Genomic DNA, 20,641 nt, shown 5'->3' with positions numbered 1-20,641 from the left:
GAAGAAGGAAGTGTCCTTTTAAGAAACAAAAGAAAGGTAAGTAACAGTTCTTGCCCAAAAAAGAAAAAGAAGGAATTGGCCACTCTGAAAAGGAAGCAACTACTTACTGTCCAATAAAGATGTGGATGCCAAGGTGATAGCAGGTCAACTAGAAAGAATCAAAAGAAAAAAAAAGTTCTGAGTGATGGTATAGTTAATGTTAAAGGATACTGAGATAGCTATTAGTAAACTGATAATAAATAGAGGGTTCTGCCACCTTTTCAAGTTACATCTCCCGAATATGATAACTAGATAACTACTACCAAGTTCTGGTGATCCACATGCATACAAATTATAAGAAGATCTCTAGAAAGCACTGAAAGCTTATGAAGGCTTGTGGAAAAAAAAAAACTGAAGACTTAAGAAGCACAGATGGCACTCTCATCACTGTTGCCAAGAGAAGGCAAGGTAGAATTAAAAAGTGAACAGCTAGCTGCTGAAGAAGCTGGTAAATGAAAATGAGATTGGCTTTCTGGATTAAAGCTTAAAATAAAGTACTGATAAGTTCCTGTCCAGCGCCCAGAAAGAAATGGTAAGAATACAGCTGCCCAGTCTTGCAAATTTAATTAAAAGGGCTTTAAGCTGAAAGGGAAGAGAAGGAATGAAAACTGCCAAAACTCGTATCCACCAGACCAGATAACACAGAGATACAGTGCTTTTAGATAAGGATATCGGTGCACACATAATATCTCTCACACATAATCTCTCTCTCTCTCTCTCTCTCTCTCTCTCTCTCTCTCTCTCTCTCTCATCCATAGAAGACAAAATCCAAAATAGGAGACAGCAATAAAACCCATGCCCTCTGAAATCTATACAAAAATGCCCAAAGTACAGGAATGACTGATTTGATCAGATGGGATGAGGATCAAAACTGGAATATGACCCTGGGAAGATATGTTATTCAAGAGAAACAAAATAGATAAAAGGGATAATGAAGTATGGTAAACACTGGAAGAAATAAAAATTATGCTGTCACTGAAGTAGTCAACAAACCACACTGAACCTGGCACCTTGGGGCTATGATCTACACTGTACCAGATTTTCACCCAACCAAATGATAAAGGTAATGCCATTTCATCTTAACTAGGCATATTATGACATGCCTAGATTTCAGTAGATTTGAAAGGGCTTTCAGTTTTAAAATTAAGACTTTTGTTTTTAAATCTGCTGTCTTATACATATTATAAATGCATTTATACTTTGATCAGAACCAAAGAACTACTTTTAAAAATATGCTAACAGAAGACATATGCTGCACCAAGATCACTAGAAGTAAAACAACACATAATGCTATCTATATTTGAAATTTTTTTTCTGTTGGGCTTTAACACTCTAATTAGATTTGCAGATGTTTCATCAAAGTCTTGATTATCAACACTTTTGCTTTCTTGTCTCTTCAGATATCTTAATATTACTTATCATAATGGATGTTAGCATTAAAAATAAATAAATAAACCTTTGTACAGTCATAAATTATTTTACAAAAACCTGCCAAGGCAGACTGACAAGCAACTAATTTATTAGTTTTAACCAATTTCTGGCAGTTCTTTGCACTGGCTGAAAACATACAATGAAGGCAGACAGTTTTGCTGTGTTTGCTTATTCTATCATAAATCTTTTTTTTTTTTTAGAGGGGATGGGGGAGTGGAACATGGAACTCCAGGGTTTTACAGAACTTAAGTTTAACCACCACTGGCCTAGTTATTATGGCAGATGTAGTGCTTCTTCTGGTTGTCATTGAAGTTAATCCACTTTAGACTAGTTAGGCCATACCTGCTGATTTATTAGATTCAGAGTGGAATCTAAATCACATCTGATATCCTTCATCAATGGGTATTAATGTAAGAAAGGTCTAATGCAGGAGTATTTAACCTGGATTCCCAAGGGATCTAAGGATAGATTTCTAAAGTCTAAGGTTGTCTGTAAACTTGGATGGCCAAAAAAAAAATTCCATCTTTATTTTAATTAACCTCTAACTGAAATTTACCATTTCCTCCAAATGTTTTTTTAAAATGTTACAGTAAGGGGTCTATAGGCTTCTCCAGACTGCCAAGGACACAAAAAATGGTTAAGAACCAAAAATCTACTATATATCAGAGCTGAATAAGAAAGAAGAGGTAAGGCTTCAGAAAATGAGTGCAAGGAGAATCACAAAATAATATAACTAAGGAAGGCCTTCAGAAATCAAGGAGTTTAACTCTCTGATTTCACAAAGGGGAAACTGAGGCATGAACAGTTTGTATAATTCCATCCTTTCATTTATATAAGACTTGTCCAAGATCATATGGCTAGTTAGTGAGACCAAGAAGCCAGACGGTCTGACTTTCAGGTTTCTGTCCACTAGACCACACTACCTCTTAGAGAATAGAAATTTATATATCTTCTATTAATCTAGATTATCACATACCAGGATTCCTTAAAAGAAAATGAGCATGTACTATTAAACACCTACTTTCCTTGAATGAGCATCAGTTTTACACACTTGCACAGGAGAAAAGGAACTTTCAGCTCAAAAGAATTAAAAGGGACTGAGGGATCATTTAGTCCACCCATTATTCCTAGGCAGGATTGTGAGTAAACCAATTCTTAAACACTCTTCCCTTTCCTTACATATTTTTAGGAAAATATGTTCCAAAATACTTCTTCAAACTATGTTTCTTTTTTTTTTCTTTTGGCTAGGCAATGGGGTTAAGTGACTTGCCCAGGGTCACACAGCTAGTATGCGTTATGTGTCTGAGGTCGAATTTGAACTCAGGTCCTCCTGAATCCAGGGCCGTGCTCTATCCACTGCCCCATCTAGCTGCCCCCCAAACTATATTTCTTCAAAGTATATTCTAGTGTCTTGGAGATCTTAAATTAGGAAGGATTTTTTCCCTTTATTGCAATTTAAACTTATCCTTTTCTTCTCAGTGCAAAAAAAAATGTTTTTTACCTTCCCCAATACATTATCCCTTCTGCATAGCTGAATCCCCACTCAGCCCTTCCCTTCTTTACTCTGTATTCTTAAGAGGCCATATTCTAGATACTTAATCATTTTTTTATCCTCTTCTCTTGGATCTTCTCCAAGTTTCCCATGAAATGCTTCAATATGAAACCCAAAAGTGAATACAGTATTCTAATAAAGTTCTAAACAAACCTGAGCACAAATTACCTTACAACTCCCAGACATTACAATATAATGCTTATTTAACTTTTTTTAAGCTATATCACCTATTTCAGAAATGACATGGTTCTTTGATCAAAAATGCTGAGATTATTTACTTCCAGCCTGAGAGACACAAGCACATAACAATAGCATCGGATTTGGAATCTGGGTGTTCACATCTCACCTCCAACACTTAACTAGCTAATTATGGGACCTGAAACAAGTCACAGAATTTTTCTGACCCTTGGTTTCCCAATATGTGAAATGGGAATAACAGCATCTTCCTCACAGGATTGTCATGAGAATGAAGCATAATCATGCATGTAAAGTACAATATTAATAGAAGCTATTATTAATCTCATAAATGAAGTATTAGGTAATCTTACTCATCACCACTGAAGAACTAAAGGAAACATGTTTCCTCCATAATCTATCAGCTCTTATTTGCTCATACTCAACAACATACAAAACGGGCAGGGTTACTACCCTTCTGTTCTTGGCAAGTATCATAACCTCTGGTACTGCTTATATGAACCTGGTTGACTGTGCAGAACAACTGGACACTAGCACCCACTCTTCTGTCCGAAATTTATTTCCTATCAGTCCCCATATGAGCCCAACCTGCTTATTTGGAATCTGTTTCCACTACTGGTTTCTCCTACTATTGTTCTGCCCTTGGAGCTAGGTAAAGTGGGCACCACTCTGCTTTAACGGCCTCTCTCTACTTCCTGCATGTTCCTTCCTAGCAGCACAGAACTCTTCAATACTGAATTGTCAGCCTTCCACTGAGGTTCACAGTATTAACATATCTCTCACTACAATAGCTAATCTAGCCTAGGTTCTTTGTTTATATGGGATCCTGCAATTTATCCTCCTTATTAAGTCTAACTAGACTTCTGGTCCGGGGTCCTACTCTCAGCTTTGTAGATAACTCAGGATTTGGTGCAAACCAAAATCTTAAGCTATTTTTATTTTTTTCCTCATCATCTTCTTTATAAGTATCTTAATAATTACTGTATATTTTTTGCCGGTGTGCTGCTGTGGAACACAGAGGGGAAACTTTTACTGGAAAATAAGGACATCCATAACACACTGAGACCCTTCTGGTATACATTCATTTTTAGGCTCAAAAGGCCAAGAACAAACTAGACAAGGAGCAATGAGGACTGCCTATATAAGTACTTTGGATCAAACTGAAAAGTTAATAGCGACCTAAGTGCTCATTCCTGCACAAGCTGAAGATTAAAAGGTGTATGTAGCTTGTAGCATTTTGAGTTGGAAAATAAGAAAAGACTTCATTTTACACATGAGGAAAAATGAGACTCTTGGAGGTGATTTGCCCAAGGTCACACAAGAAATAGAGTATAAGAAATCTGAACCTAAGCCAAATGATTTCCAATCTACCTATACCCCAATTTTTTGATATTTGACAATTAGAGAAAAATTGGTGTGACCAAGAAAATTCAGGCCAAGTATAACTACAAAAAACCAAAGAAATCACAGTAAGTTTTTTTTATTATATTTCCTTCCCTGCATACACCTCTCTCTCACTTGCATATCTCACTACCATCTTCCAGTGTGTATAAAGCACGTTAAAAGAACCAGTGGAAGCAAGTTAGTTCTGAGATACAGAGCCAAGTTACTATGAACTTAAGGAGTACAATATGACCTAAAAATTAGAATCTCCCCCACACCCCAACCCTACCCAAGACCTAAAACATCCAAAGCTGAGCAAACCAAACTACCCAAAAAAGAGCACATGACAGTTTGCATATGGAGTTAATGTATTTTATTCCACGTAATCCTATAAATTACTCTACCTGATCAGAATCAGTAGCACATGAAACAGTGTGAGCCATCATCTTAGCCTGCAATATTATGAACAAATTACTGACTTCTGACAATTCCATCATGAATTAAGTAGGCTTAAAAACTGTGAGATATGCATTTACTTCACATATACTGCAAAGAAAAAGAGAAAGAGCTATAATGCAACATGATGATGCTAAGTGCAGGAGTAAAAAAATGCTCCATACAAATTTGAAGATTTAATTAGCACTATTGTTTCTACCCAACTAAAACAATCTTGCAATGGGGCAGCTAGATGACTCGGAAGATAGAGCTCCAGCCCTGGAGTCAGGAGGACCTGAGTTCAAATCCAGCCTCAGACACATGATATTCTCTAGCTGTCTGACCCTGGGCAAGTCACTTAACACCGACTGCCTTACCAAAAAGGAAAAAAAAAGAATCTTTTAATGGACAAGCCTCCATATATTTCAGAGGCATACTGAAAAGAGCACTGAACTTGGACCAAAAGACTAGGATGGGAGCAACTAGGTGGCACAGCAGATACAGCACCAGCCTTGAAGTCAGGAGGACTTGAGTTTAAATCTGGCCTCAGACACAGGGACACTTTCTAGCTGTGTGACCCTGGGCAAGTCATTTAACCCGATTGCCTCGCAAAAAAAAAAAAAAAGACTGGGATAAGAGTCACAGAATCATATTATCTTAAAGTTGCAAGGCATCTCGGAGGATCTACATCTCCTCTATTTTATACTAGACAAGCAATCATCCATTCTTTGCCTGGCATTTGAAGAATTCCAATGAAGGGGAACTCATTCCATTTCTAGATACTCTAATCATTTGAAAGTTTTTCCTACATCCAGCCTAAATTTGCTTCTTTAATGCCCTTTCCACTGTTTTTATTGTTTAGCATCAAAACTTTGTTAAAATAGGTAAGATTTTGGTTATATACAATTATTTCTTACTTTTATTCTTCTTTTGTATTAATTTTTATCTTTGTTCTAACAAGTTGTTAGTATAACTGTATATTCTGATAGCTGATTCAAGAAATGAATCTATCAAATTACTTTCTGTCTATTAAAAGATAACAAACAATAAATTTCATTTTTTGGAACATTATTTGGTATTTACCATGTCTAATACCTCCAATTTTTTTCTCAAATACAATATTCATTATATGTAAGGTTAAAGTTTCCATGTAATATATAAACCTTAGACCCCTCTCTGCTCAGCCATATTTCCAACAGCTTTACCGAATATTCCCCCCCAACACCTTTGCACTGACATCCCCAAGTATGAAGATGTGTTCATTGAATGTTGATGGTCTCATCAAGTTCTTCATAGACTTTCTCTACCTCATAATCTACTACTGACGCTAATACATAAGCTACAATGTTCATGGTGGACTTTTTGAAAATACTCATCAAGAGCAATGAAAATATAAGATGACTAAGTACACCATCATATTATGTTTCTGGTGGCCTTTGGACACAATAAAACCTACTCTTTCAGGTCTTGTATTTGTCTCTCAAATGAAGGACTAACAGCTATTCTTCCATTTAGCTAAAATTTCTTTTTCTCTTCTGGGCTGTTGTGGTTTTTTTTAATAGACTATAAAGATTGATATGATTTAGTTCCTTCCATTTGGAGTACCAACCTTGTTAATATGTGGAGACTGTGTGATTCTTGTTACTTTCTGCCCTTTTTCTACTATTCCACCATCACACTGTAAGGGCTGAAGAGGACCACAAAGGACTGAGAGTCATTTTATATTTTTCTTTGTTTCGTGGGTTAACTTGTCCAAAAACTCCAGGACCAAATGGCTAGCCTACCGGTGATAAGCCTGTCTATTCTTAGCTGAACTGGCCACTGCAGAGCAGACGGTCTGCCAGAACTTCCTTTGAGGCCTTTCCAGCCATGGCAGAAATCTGCCAGAGCTTACACTCTAATGAAATAGGCTTTAAAAACCCAGAATCACCTCACCATCTGCATGAGGCATGGGATTGGACTTTGTGTATATAATAGTCTCTGTGAAATGCTAATAAAGCCTACAACTGCTGAGAAAACCTCATAGCTCAGTATTAGAGAGGAGCTTTTACTAGAGGTATGTAGGGTTTGGAGTCAGGAAGACTCATCTTCCTGAATTCAAATGTGGCCTTACTAGTGTGTGACCCTGGGCAAGTCACTTAACCCTGTTTGCCTCAGTTTCCTCATCTGTAAAATGAGCTGGAGAAAGAAATAGCAAACTAATTACTTCAGTATTTCTGCCAAGAAAACTCCAAATGCAGTCATGAAGAGTCAGACATGACTGAAAAACCATTGAACACCCCATATAATCTTTAAGAGAAAAACAAAAGTTCAAAATACACTCCCAGCTACTCAAAATACTCAACCTACACTAAATACCAAGCAATTTTGAAAAAATCAAGCCCAAATGGCCTACACACATTGCCTATAAAGCAGAGATCCAAAGTTAATAATGCCATATTCAAAATATCTGGTTTCCCCCTAAATTTCCCACTACACTTCAGTTCTAAATACTATTCTTTTGTCAGTAAGAAGTAGAAGCAAAAATCCAAGTCATTCAAGTGTCATTGATTATAACTATTTAATAAACTTGAAAGTCAAAAACGAATCTTCTCCAGAAAGCCAAACATTAGAAGGGACAGAGGTTGGTTAACCAGCAAATACATGGAAAGAGAATAGGAGTTATCAGGCAAGTTCATCTGTAACTAGGCCATTTCAAACTACCAAATCCCTCCACTGTGCCTTCTACAGAAGGCAGACTGAGCCAGAAGGGTGGAGTGGGTAGAGAAGAGAGAACCCAGCTTTTTTTTTTTTGACAAAGTTAGATTACGGGAATATATCCTGCCTTTTTCACCAACTAAAACAGACAGCAGCATGTTCAACTAGGTCATTATTTTTAACAGCTGACTCCCCTGCTGCTCTCAGTAGTTACACCACATTACCAACTGACATTTTATTGAACAATTATTATTATATTCCTTTAGACAAGCATCAGGGCACAAAAAAAGCTACAGGAAAGGGAAAGGAATCATAGTTACCTACAGAATGACAAGCTAATGAGTGGCAGGCTACAACTTCCAGAGAAAGTTAAGAATAATTTTTATCATCCTGAGATACAAAAAGACCACTTGACCAAGAGGGATCCCACAGGGGGGAAGGAAATGTAGGAAGTACATGAAAATTATTCTTTCTTCTCCTTGAGAATAGAATAATAATGATAGTAACAATAACAATAATGATGATAACTGTTTACATAGCACTTTGAGATTTGCCAGAGTTTTATACACGTTATCTCATTTGATCTAAGTATGACTAGAACAGCAATTAATGGTCCTTGGAGTTACATGTTATAAAATATTGACTCACATGTGAAGATACTGCCATCCATAACCCTCTGTCATTTCCATAATCATAACATTAATCTCTTAACTATTTCTTCCACGGCCAACCCACCAAGATTGTCAATAATCATCAAACAATGCAAAGCTTTGGCATCATTTGCATCATGTTCTAAGAAACTGAACGGCCAGCTACAGAAGCATTAATATACACACACTGGGGCACACTTGCAGATTTATTTCATATATATTATTACAGACCTTTGGCTTTTGGCAAGACACATCACCAAAGTGATGTTCACCAAAAGTATTCACTACATAGATGACAGGCACAGTGTGATAGACGAAAAGGAATTCCAGGAGGTGGCCCTCCAGATGCTCCTGTTTACAGATAATACTCTGGCAACTGTATCAAATGTCAGAAAACTGCAGGGCTTCCTCAAAGACTCATTATCAGTGAAAAAAATTCTCACAATTCATACAAAAATAAAACAAAACAAATAGATGAAAAATACCTAATGTCCAGAATCTAGTGTGCAACTGGCTGGCCAGTACATCAAATACATCTGTCTTCCCTAGGACAAGTACTTCAGGCGGCCAACAAGCTGGGCCTAGAACTAAAGAAGAAGGTAACAGAAGGCTGGGTCACATTTGGGAAATTGCACAGTATGTTTTAAAAATCCCCAACTGTTCCTTGACACAAAACCTGTCTTTTAACAGCAGTATTCTCTTAATGGTGTTCTATGGCTCACAATGTTGTAAACCAGAGGTGGCAAAAACAAATAAAAACTTGATTCCTGCAAGCATACTGCCAAAAAAAACCCACAAATAAATATTATTTACGTTGTATTTTTATGTATCTTGTTAAATATTTCCCTATTACATTTTAATCTGATTCTGAGTTTGACACCTCTTTTGTACTCTACAATCCCTGAAAAATCAAAGTTGTGGGTGATTCAGAGTGAAATAAGGGCAATGGGATAAGCATGTCACAGAAGACAGAGTAACAGAGTGCTGGACTTAGCAGTCAGGAGGTCTATGTTCAAATCCTTCCATTTTTTGACACTTATTAGTTGTGTGACCACAGGCAAATTATCTAAAATCTCTGGGTCTCTGGTTCCTCAACTGTAAAATGTAAATAACAACATTTATTTCTTATGGTCACTGTTGCAAACCTTACAGAGTGCTATAAATATTAACTATTATAATTATGACACTGCAGCATACTTCTAATGACTGACCAAATAAATAAATGAATGAAAATACTTTTTTTAAAAAATACTTTTCTAATAGCTTACTATGTCCCCAACACTGTGCAATGGAGAAGTATGAGATTCTCTGCACTCAAGAAGCTCAAATTCTAATAAGGTGAGGACAACACATAATAGATTTCAATTACAAGCCAGATGGAAAGGTCCAGTGATCCTTGTACAGCAACAGAGATGGCCAGAAAGACAGCTCAAGTGCTTAACTGGTACTAAGAAAATGTAAGGCCTAGATCAGGGGTTCTTAACCTCTTCTGTCTCAAGGACCCACTTTTGGTCATCAGGTAAAAACTATGGACCCCTTCTCAGAATAATACTTTTTAAATGCACAAAATTTAGGAAAGCAATTATATTGAAATACAGTTATAAAACTATTTTTCAAAAGCAAGTTCACTGACTTCAGATAAAAAAAGTCTGACCTAGAGGAAGGCTCCTGAGGAACTTATAAGATAACATGGAGAAGAATCGCAGAGGTTTTATTCACTGGGAAATTCCTTTGTAGCTTATACAATTTCTTTTTTTTTTCTGATAATAGGTTATTCTTTGGGAGGTCCTTTAGAGCTTGTTCAATTTTTTTTCTGATATTAGACTATATTAGACTATTTGCATTCTATTTCTTTTTCGATTCATCTAGGTTTTTATATTTTGTAACTATTCATCAATTTCATTTAAGCTATCAGTTTCACAAAAATAGTGAAAGAAAGCATCCTATCAAATTCTTTCTTTAAGACAAATATGGTACAGAAACATAAACCAGGAAGAAAATAAAGAAAGAAAACTATAGGCCAATATCTCCAATGAATATTGATGCAAAAATAATGAATTAGTGAAGAGGTTACAGCGATTCACAAAATAGATTGAATGGCAATATGACAAGGTTTAATTTATACCAGGAATATAGGGCTATTTCAATATTAGCAAGCCTATAAAAATAACTAACCACATAAATAACAAAAATATAAAAATCTCATAATATCAATTGCTGCAGAAAAAAAGCTCCTAAGAAAGTACAGCACACATTTGTGTTAAAATATTAAAAAGTATAGGAATAAATGGGCCTTTTCTTAATATGGTAGGTAGTATCTATGAAAAACCATGAGCTAGCATCATCAGTAATTGAGAAATGCTACATCTTACCAACAAGATCAAGGAGTAAAGCAAGGATGTATACTGTCATAACTATTATATGACATGGTTCTAGAAATGCCAGCAACTAGCAGGAAGGCAGGAAAGAAATTGAGGAAGTAAGCATAGCAAAGAGGAAACAGAAGTACCACTTTTTCAGATGATATGTTTGACTTATAAAATTATAAAAGAAATGCAGAGTTTATACACTTTGAGGTTCTCTCATACTAAGACTGACAAAAATGACAACTGTTAGAAGGGTAGTGGGAGGCCTGACAAACTAATGCATTGTCTGTAGAGCTGTGAAGTAGTCTATTATGAAAAGTAATTTGGAATTATATCCAAAAAGTCACAAGACTATACCTACATCCTTTGTCCCAGAGGGAAAAAAAAGACAGGAAGAAAATGATCACATGTTACAAAAATAATACAAAAATTATTAAAGCAACACTCTTGGTGGTAGCAAAGAACTGGAAACAAAGTGAGTGCCCAACAATTGAAGGATGGCTAAATAAATTGTGACACATGAATGTAATGGAATATTATTGCTCCCTAAGAAATTAAGAAAGGGATGGATTCAAAGGGACCTGGGAAGACTTACAGATACAGAGTGAAATAAGAAGAATCAGGAAAACAATGTACTCAATGACTACATTATCGTAAAGAAAAACAACTCTGAAAAACTTAGGAACTCTGTTCAATTCAATAAACAGTCTTGACACCAAAAGACTGATGATGAAGCATGCTTTCCACTACTTTGCAAAGTACAGACTGTAAGTACAGATTGAGACATGCATTATCATATGTGACTAATGCATGATTTTGTTTTGATAATATTTATTTATCACAAGGGAGAGTTTTTAATTGGTGAGGGAAGGGGAAAAGAGAGTAATGATAGTGATAAAAGAAAGTTAAGAACGCAGCTGAAACATTTTAAAAATACACATAAGCGAGCAGAAATGTTGAGACGGACACAAACAGGGCAGTGTTGATCTTGTTAAAATTTATACTCAAACAATATTCCATAACAAAGATTCAAGGTTTCATATAAAATCTTATTTTCTGCTCTTCACATGTGAAAATGCTCACATGTTGATGTCTGTCAAGGTCATTAAAAATAAAGTAGTTGGGTTTTTCTTTTTTTAATTAAAGGTAAAAGAAAGAGAGAGATACTGGGGGGGGGGGAGCAAAGACTTGAAATTGGGCAGGAGAATGGCCTAGAGTGTAGACAGATAAAGGGGGTCAGACTATGAAAGTTTTGAATACCTACCAGAAGAGTTTAGCCTTTTCCTATGTCTTGTAAAAATTTTGATACGATTATTTACATAAGCTTAGGAAAAGGTAAGATAAGAAAGAAAAAGCAATACCTTTGTTACAGAGAACAGCAGGTACAGAGGTTAAATGACAAGGTCACAATGACCAGAATAAGAGGATTCAGTCAATTAACAAGCACTTATTAAGTGCTTACTATTCATTCACCAGGCACAGTGAAAAGCAAAGAGAATAAAAAGAAAGGCAAATGAAAGGCCATGCTCTCTGAACATACATTATAATGGAAGAGACAACATATAAATAACTAAGTACCCAGAAGACAAAGGGGTAAATAATCTGAAAGCTGAAGGCATTAGAAAGCTGGGGAGACCAGCAAATGCCTCCAGCAGAAGGTGGGAGTTGAGCTGAGCCTTCACAGAATACTATCGTGCCTTAAGTAATGATGCAAAAGGAAGGTTTCAGAGAAACCAGGGAAGATTTCTATGAACTAAGGCAAAGTAAAAGTGAGCAGGAGAACAATTATACAATAACAAAAACATTTCAAAGACAAAGACTTCTGAAAGCCTCTTATAAATTGATCCAGGAAAGGATCAACCTCAATTTCAAAGAATGTCTGAGGAAATATGCTACCCACCTCCTGACAGGGGGGTGATGTATTGTTGCAGAATAAGACACACTTTTTGACATGGCCAATTCGGGGGATTTTTGTTTGTTTGTTTGACTACGCATATATTTTACATGAACTTTATAAGATTTTTTTCCTTTTCAAATGGGGTAGTGAAAAAGTGAAAAAAAACGCTTAATTGAAAAATAAATGAAAATTTTAAAAAAATAAATAAAACTACGTTGGAAGAGGAGTGGAAGATAGACTGAGATGAGAAGAAATACAGTAGTCTTGACAAGAGATGAAGAAGCACTGAACTAGAGTTGTGGCTGTCTGAGTGAAGAGAATGGGACACACACAAGAAATGCTGTGCAGGTAGATTTGTTTGGCAATGTATTAGATGTGAAGATGAGTGGAAGTGAGGCTGAGGACAACAGCAAGGTTAGGAGCCTGGAATAACTAGGAGGATAAGGGTGCCCATAAAAGTAATAGGGCAGTTTGGAAGAGGAGGAGGGTTTAGGTGAAAAGTTTTGTTTTGAACATGTCGAGTTTAATATGTTTACAAAACATTTAGTTCAAGATGTCCAAGAGGACAATGGAGATGTGACTATAATTCATCAGAGATGTTAGGGCTGTAAATATTGATCTGGGAATTATCTGCATAGAGATGGAAACTGAACCCAAAGCAGGTAATAACATCACCAAGTGAAATAGCAAAAAGGGAGCCAAGCCTAAGGAGGGAGTAATATACACACCCAATTGGCTATGGAAATCTATCTTACCATACAGGAAAATAAGAGAGGAAAAGAGAGGGCAATCAGAAGCAAACGCTTTTGAGGAGGGACAGGGTCAAAGGAGAGAATAGAATAAAGGGGGGGTAGGGTGTCCTAGGGATAGGATGGAGGGAAACAGAGTTAGTCTTTCACAACATGATTAACATGGAAGTGTTTTGCATGACTACACACATATAACCTATATCGAATTGCTTGACTACACACATATAACCTATATCGAATTGCTTGCCTTCTCAGTGAGAGAGGGTGGGAAGGGAGGGAATTTAGAACTCAAAGTCTTAAAAACAAATGTTAAAAATTGTTTTTACATGCAACTGGGAAATAAGAAATACAGACAATGGGGTATAGAAATCTATCCTGTCCTACAGGAAAATAGAAGGGAAAGTGGATAAGAGAAGGGGTGGGAGGTGATAGAAGGGAGGGCAGATTGGGGGAAGGGGTATGCATAATGCATACTGCCTTGGAGTAGGGGAAGGGGAGAGATGGGGAGAAAAATTGGAACTCAAAATCTTGTGGAAGTAAATGTTGAAAACTAAAAATTAATTAATTTTTTTTAAAAAGGGAAGGAGCCAAGGTCAGAGCTCTGGGGAACACACATGATGAAAGGACATATCCTAGATGAAGAACAAGTAAAAAGGAGAATGAGAAAGCAGTCAAACAGATAGGTGAACAAGTCATGGAAAAACTAGAAAGGAGAGAATAAAGAAGTCAAGGAGGATCAGTACTTAGAAAGTGGCAAGGAAACTTTGGCAAGGAAAGCTTCAATTGAATGCTGAGGTTAGAAGCCATGTTTAGAAGTGGACGCACCTACAAGATGAATGGATCAAGTGTTTTTTGAGGATAGGGGAGACATTGTCCTATATCTCTTCTCCCTTTCCTATCTAAACTCCTTGAAAATGCCAACTACAACAGGTGCCTCTGATGGGGTTGGGATCTGGGCCCCAGAAAGGAAAAACCCTGGACTTACCCACCACAAGGCCAAATCTCTGGCTTTTGCAGGAGGCTATAATCCCATCAACTGGCCTTTCATTTTGGCCATACCCAATCTTCCCCCCTTTGTCTTACCTCCCTAAGGCCCCTGGCCATTTCCCCTCCCATCCAGATCTCCTTAGGTCTCTCCTCCCATCACCCCAAACTACTTGGCCACTCCTAGATCCCTCCCACAGGCTTTCTGTATATAAGGTGCACCTTGTCTCCATTAAAATGCTGGGATTCTTGGGGACAGCTAGGTGGCCCAGTGGATACAGCACTGGCCCTGAAGTCAGGGGGACCTGAGTTCAAATCCAGCCTCAGACCAAACACTTGACACTTACTACTGTGTGACCCTGGCCTTAAAAAAAAGAAATGCTGGGATTCTTATAATCTAGCCAATAGCTTACTAATGTTCAGACTTGTTAAGAGTCTTCCCAATATGATGGATGTTCTAATAAACTTTGTCTTTGGCTAGAAGAAGGGTTGGGTCAAATTCTTTCCGGCAGGACCCATGTGTTGTGATTTTGGAGTCCCAGGACCACTGAACCTCTAAACCGCATCACCTCCACTTTGTTTTTTCTCACTATCTTGTTAAACTCTCTGCAGTCTGGCTTCTAGGACAGCTAGGTGGTGCAGTGGATACAGCACTAGTCCTGGAGTCAGGAAGAAGACTCATCTTCCTGAGTTCAAATCTGGCCTCTGACATTTATTAGCTGGTTGACCCTGGGCAAGTCCCTTAATACTGTTTGCTTCAGTTTCCTCACCTGTAAAATGAGCTGAAGAAGAAGGAAATGGCAACATACTCCAGCATTTTTGTGGAGAAAACCCCAAGTGGGGTCACAAAGAATTGGATATGACTGACTTCAGCATTCAGCTAAATTTGTACTCTCTAAAGTTACACCTTGAACTCTGCACCCTTTAACAGTGTTGACCACCCTCTTCTTCTTGATCTTCCTAAATCAAAGGTCTGACCATGTTACTCCCCCCAATTCAGTAAAGTCCAGGGGCCCCCTAGTATCGCCTTCTGACTTTTAAAGGCCTTCATAACCTGACCCCTTCTCACCTTTCCAGTCTTTCTATTATCTTACTCTCCTCTATGTACCGTAACCAAATGTTGCAGAACTCCTTGCTGTTCCTCCCACATGAAACTCCATCTTGACTCTTCATTTTCACTTACCTACTGGCTCAACTGAAGTCCCCTTTCTGCAAAAAAGTCTTTCCTAGTCCTCTTTAATGTTAGTGCCTTTCCTCTGAGATTATCTCCAATACACCATATGTAATATACAGGCATGTCTCATATATGTGCATATAAGATATAGACATAAATATAGCTCATTTATACATAGTCGTTAGCATGTTATCTCCTCCACAAAACTGTGAGCTCCTTCAGAGAAGAGGCTTTTTGTCTTTCTTTGTACCTCCAGCACTTATGTCAATGTCTGGCACATAAAAGATAGTTAATAAATGCTTGTTGATTTGACTTAACTACTATAGATGGCTTTCTGAAAGATTTTAGCCCTAAAGAGGAAGAGAGAGATATAGGACTATAGCTAACTGAGTGTTTTGTAAAGATTAGGGGAAGTAGGGGAAGAGAGACTCAGTTGTTTGTAAACAGAAGAGAGGGAGGCAGTAGATAGGAAGAGACTGAAGATCTCTAAAGATTGAAGGAGAGTAGGGATTACAGTAGAAGTAATCTGCTGGAGAAGATGGGAGATGATCTGATCCAAGAGGGAATATAGAGGACTTTGCCTTTGCAAACGCTATCTCTTCATCAAGACAACAGTGAAAGAGGAAGATAGCAGATGAAGACATCTGAGTGACATGAGACGAAGGTCAGGCAGGAAGTTTTTATCAAATGGTTTCAATCTTTTCTGTGAAGAACAAGGTGAGGTCCTTCATAGAGAAGGTGGGAGAGAGTTAGGCTTGAGAAGCAGGAAGGATTGAAACAGCAGCTATAAAAAGTAGGACAGTAAATAAATTAGGGAGGAATCGAATATTTGCCTAGCTGCTATGCAGGCCAAGTCGAAATTAGATACCATAAATTTGTAGTCTGACCAATCACCAGTTTCCTGATTACTTCCAACTCTATTAACAATACATAAATAGAAGCAAACAAGCTCTAGGGTTGGAGCAATAGGACAAGGAAGCAAAGAGATCTAAGGCGGGGTGCAGTAGAGAGTTGAGATGATTTCCCCCAAGGGAGTTAAAATAGGGAAGGAAAGAGAGTATAGCCAATGAGGGTCTGGGAAAGAATGGGGGTAGGAGTGGACTCCCTCACCTCCATCAAAAGTAGGGAATAGCGGCAGCGAGGTGGCTCAGTGGATAGAGCACCCGCCCTGGATTCAGGAGGACCTGAGTTTAAATCAGGCCTCAGACACATAACATTTACTAGCTGTGTGACCCTGGGCAAGTCACTTAACCCCACTGCCTAACCAAAAAGAAAGAAAGAAAAAAAAGTAAGGGGTATAAGAGCAACTGTGACCAGTACAAGAAAAGGTGGTAAGGGAAGCACCACCTTTGGGAGAGAAATATAAAAACGTTAACTAATGTTTCTTACTAATCTTAATGCATTCTATTCTCTTATCCAGAAAAACAGAAAGTATAAGAAAATATTTATAGTAAACAATCCCTTGACCTCACTGAAACTAGGTCTTTTCATCCATGGAATAAATGGGTTGGGTCAAAGAGCTTCTGAAAATGCTCCTAGATCTACGATCCCAAAAAACAAGAGCATACTCTATGAAAAGGTGATTTTTCTAAATTTTTCATTATCTTTCACAAATTTTGGGGGTGATAAGGAAGGAAGGTAACTATCTGCCAAATGAGGAGATTGAACTATTTCATTTTTAAGGGTCCTTCTGCCTCTAAAATTCCATGTCTTCTAAGAGTCAGTTCAGTGGAACAATACAGTTTGCAAACTGACATTCCTCAGATCAATATTTTAACACAGTATGTTTTGGGCAATCTAAGTTGATCAGATTTTATTATTCCATTTTTTTTTAAATCAACAAAATTTTTACTTTTTTTTTCCAAATAAGGAAATTATATTTCAGAACTAGAAAGCTTTGAAAAAGTAACAACTTCCTTCCACTTTCCCATTCTTCTAAAAGGCTACTGCAAAAACTAATCATTTCAGAACCACTTTTACAATTTTACCAGTGTCCCCAAATGAATTTAGGTCATTCCTCCCCCCCCAAAGACTCTCAGTAAAGTGAAATATTAATTTAAAAAGGTACCTAAAAAGTTTAAACATGTTGGGTAAATGGTAACAAAGGCTTGAACAGTTATTATTGCTTCTTTTTTTAAATCTTGGACTGGTCCTGTAGGAAAATGTATTACTTCCATCACACCTAATTTCTAAAGCAGTCAGAAAATTAAAAGGTATTTTCAAAGATAAAAGATGACAAATACTAACTGTTAAAAAAAGTATTCAATAATATTAATAGTGCTTAGAAAAAATACAACACCTTAGTTATTCAATTCAATGACATAACTAATAAAACGCCTAAGTAAAAAAATAATCTAAAAAAGACAAGAAAATTAGTTCTGACTTTTCAGAATTGAGGCAACCTTCAATTTCAGATCTGAGGGAAAATTAGGGTGGCCTGCTGCTTCTGAACACTCAACCATCTACTGACCTAGAAAGAACATTTCCTATTTTGTGAAAGTAGTGTTCCATTTGTTACATGTAAAGCCCATCAGTTAAAGACAATTTTTTTTCTTGCCAACAGTGACAAAGCTTTTTACATCCTTGTTGAAAAATGTCACTTTCTATAAGATTCAAATTTCTCTTTACTGTTTTCCTGGTTAAAGAATGTTCAAACCAAACCCTCCTCTTTTCTCCAATTCCAGTAACAAGTGTAATTTCAGCCAATACTCCTCCACCCCACCTCCTCGTGTAACCCTTATAAACAGCTGATTAATTTATCACGCCCCAATATATTCCTCCAGGCACTAATTATTCTCCCGATTACATAAGGCAGGCAGGTAGTTCTAAGGGGAAGCATCCTCCTGTCACTCAGACTTGCTGCCCGAGTGTAACCTGCAGGGGGAGACAAACGGTACTGAGAACTCGTTCTCCTCCTCTGGGCTCGGCGAGGCCACTTTCCAGTGGCCCAGGACGTCTCCCTCCCAGAGGGAGATTACAAAACAGGAGGCTGGGCCCCGCTCCCGGTGACCTGGTTCACTCCACCCTCGGCTTTCCTGGCTGACAACAAACCCGGTCAGGTGACACCGACAGAAATCCCCAATCCCGGATCCCACTCCTTCCCATAGCCTACGCTGAACAGAAGCCGGGAGCGGGGCCGGCGAAACCGGCTTTAAATAAAATGAAACCCCTCCCATTTTGGGAGTGGGACTGATACAGAAAGAAGGGAAAGTTGTGGCTGGGGCTCAAGGGAAGACAAAGGCTTCAGGGGGCCCAAAACATCGAGACTGAGGGCTGGTAAAGTGGGTGGGTGGGTGGTTAAAAGCTGGGGAATTTCAGGAGGTTACAGCCAAAGTGACGGTCTGAGAGGGGAAGCGGACTCGGCGCAGATTGAGACATCTTTCTGGACACGGTCAATGCAAATCTGTTTGGCCGGACCCTATGTGTCAGCTGGAGATTTTTCTTTCTTCCTTTCTCAGTGGGGGAGGGAGGAGGAAAAGAGTACGTATTTTAGTTGACTGCGAAAGACATTTTCGGTGATTAAGAAAAATAATTAAAATCAGGCTAACATCGACGGTGTGGGTCAGAGGTGGCTAAGGAGAAGACTTATGGGGCTGGGGAAATGGGCAGATGGGGCTGGAGAGGGAGATGGAAAGTATCCACAAGATCGGGGTGGTAAGAAGATCCAGAGATGGGCGGGGGACGGGGGAGGGCAGACAGTAGCAGGTTTGGGGGAAGGCAGAGGAGGGTGGGGCCGCAGCGGGGTGGGGGGGGTCTGGGGCTGCGGCAGGAAACAGCGGGGGGCAAGCGGAAGGGGCGCAGCGGGAGAACCGGGAACTCTGAGGATGGGGGGGACGGTTGGGGTGAGGGGACCGTTGAGTTGGGGGGAGTAGAGAAGAGGTGGAAGAGTTAGAGAAGAGGGGGGCGGAAAAGGGAGAGGCCGGTGGGGCGTAGGGCAAGAGTGAGTGAGTCCGGCACCTGCTGGACTAAAGAGAAGAGTGTAGACAGAAAAGGCGGGTGGGCTTGGAGTTGGGATCGGGGGTCGGTCGTGGAATACGTGGGTTGGGGGAGAGGGGGGTGCGGAGCCTGAAGTAAAGACGAGAGGTCCCTGAAGGTGAAGGACCTCGCTGCCGGACCCCGCACTCCTCACACACACATACGCACACACACACCCCTCCACCGGCTCACCTTCGGGGGAACTCAGCAGGACACGAAACTCTCAATGTGAGAGCCTGGTCAGATGGACGGAACGACGGACGCACCTACTCCGGCTCTTCCCTACCGGCCACTGGGCAGATTCAGCAGGTCAGATTCGGCCACCAAGCTACGTCAGTCCTGCCCCAGGGCTGGGCAAGCCACGCATGCGCCGCCAAGATTTCTGGGAGTTGTAGTTTGGACGGAAACTGCCCCCCACAGATGCTTCAATAATAATAATAATAATAATAATAGTATTTATTAAGTACTTACTATAGGCCAGGCACTTTGCCAAGCGCTTTACAGATACCTCATTTGATCCTCCAACAACCCTGGAAGGTAGGGACTATTATTATTCCCATTTTGCTGTTGAGGAAGGAGGAGGAAGATGAGGATGAGGATGATTATTCAAATTTCATTTGATCTTCACAGTGACCCTGGGATGTAGGAGCTGTTACTATCCCCAATTTATAGTTTAGGAAAATAATAACAATGATGATGATAATCAGTATTTATTAAGCACTTACTGTGGTCCAGGCACTGTGCTAAGTGCTTTACAAATAGCTAATTTTGGGGGCATCTAGGTAGCTCAGTGGATAGCGCACCGGCCCTGGAGTCAGGAGGGGCCTGAGTTCAAATGCGGCCTCAGACACATAACACTAGCTGTGTGATCCTGGGCAAGTCACTTAACCCGAATTGCCTCACTAAAAAAAAATAGAAAGAATACAAATATCTCATTTGATCCTCAAAACAACCTTGGAAGGTAGGGTCTATTATATTATCCCCATTTTACAGTTGAGGATAATAATAATAATAACTAGCATTTATACAGTGCTTTAAAGCTTGCAAAGTGATTTGTAAATATCTCACTTGATCCTTACATTAACCCTGGAAGGTAAAGGCTATTATTATCCCC

The 20,641-nt window shown here is 38.8% G+C and overlaps 1 protein-coding gene across 1 annotated transcript in view; it reads right to left on the bottom strand.

Moving 5' to 3' along the window:
* PLEKHB2 (pleckstrin homology domain containing B2) overlaps positions 1–19,880 on the bottom strand; it is a 48,947-nt gene extending 29,067 nt beyond the window's left edge. Inside the window, 1 exon segment of the mRNA XM_020967155.2 lies at positions 19,720–19,880. The gene's annotated coding sequence lies outside the window, so the exon portion shown is untranslated.
* Positions 19,881–20,641: the final 761 nt, after the last annotated feature.

Source organism: Phascolarctos cinereus, unplaced genomic scaffold (genome assembly GCF_003287225.1).
Source record: "Phascolarctos cinereus isolate Bilbo 61053 unplaced genomic scaffold, phaCin_HiC Scaffold_726;HRSCAF=1367, whole genome shotgun sequence".
Taxonomy (NCBI): Eukaryota; Metazoa; Chordata; class Mammalia; order Diprotodontia; family Phascolarctidae; genus Phascolarctos; species Phascolarctos cinereus.
The sequence above is the reverse complement of the archived record's forward strand: the minus strand, read 5'-3'. Positions and strand labels throughout refer to the sequence as shown.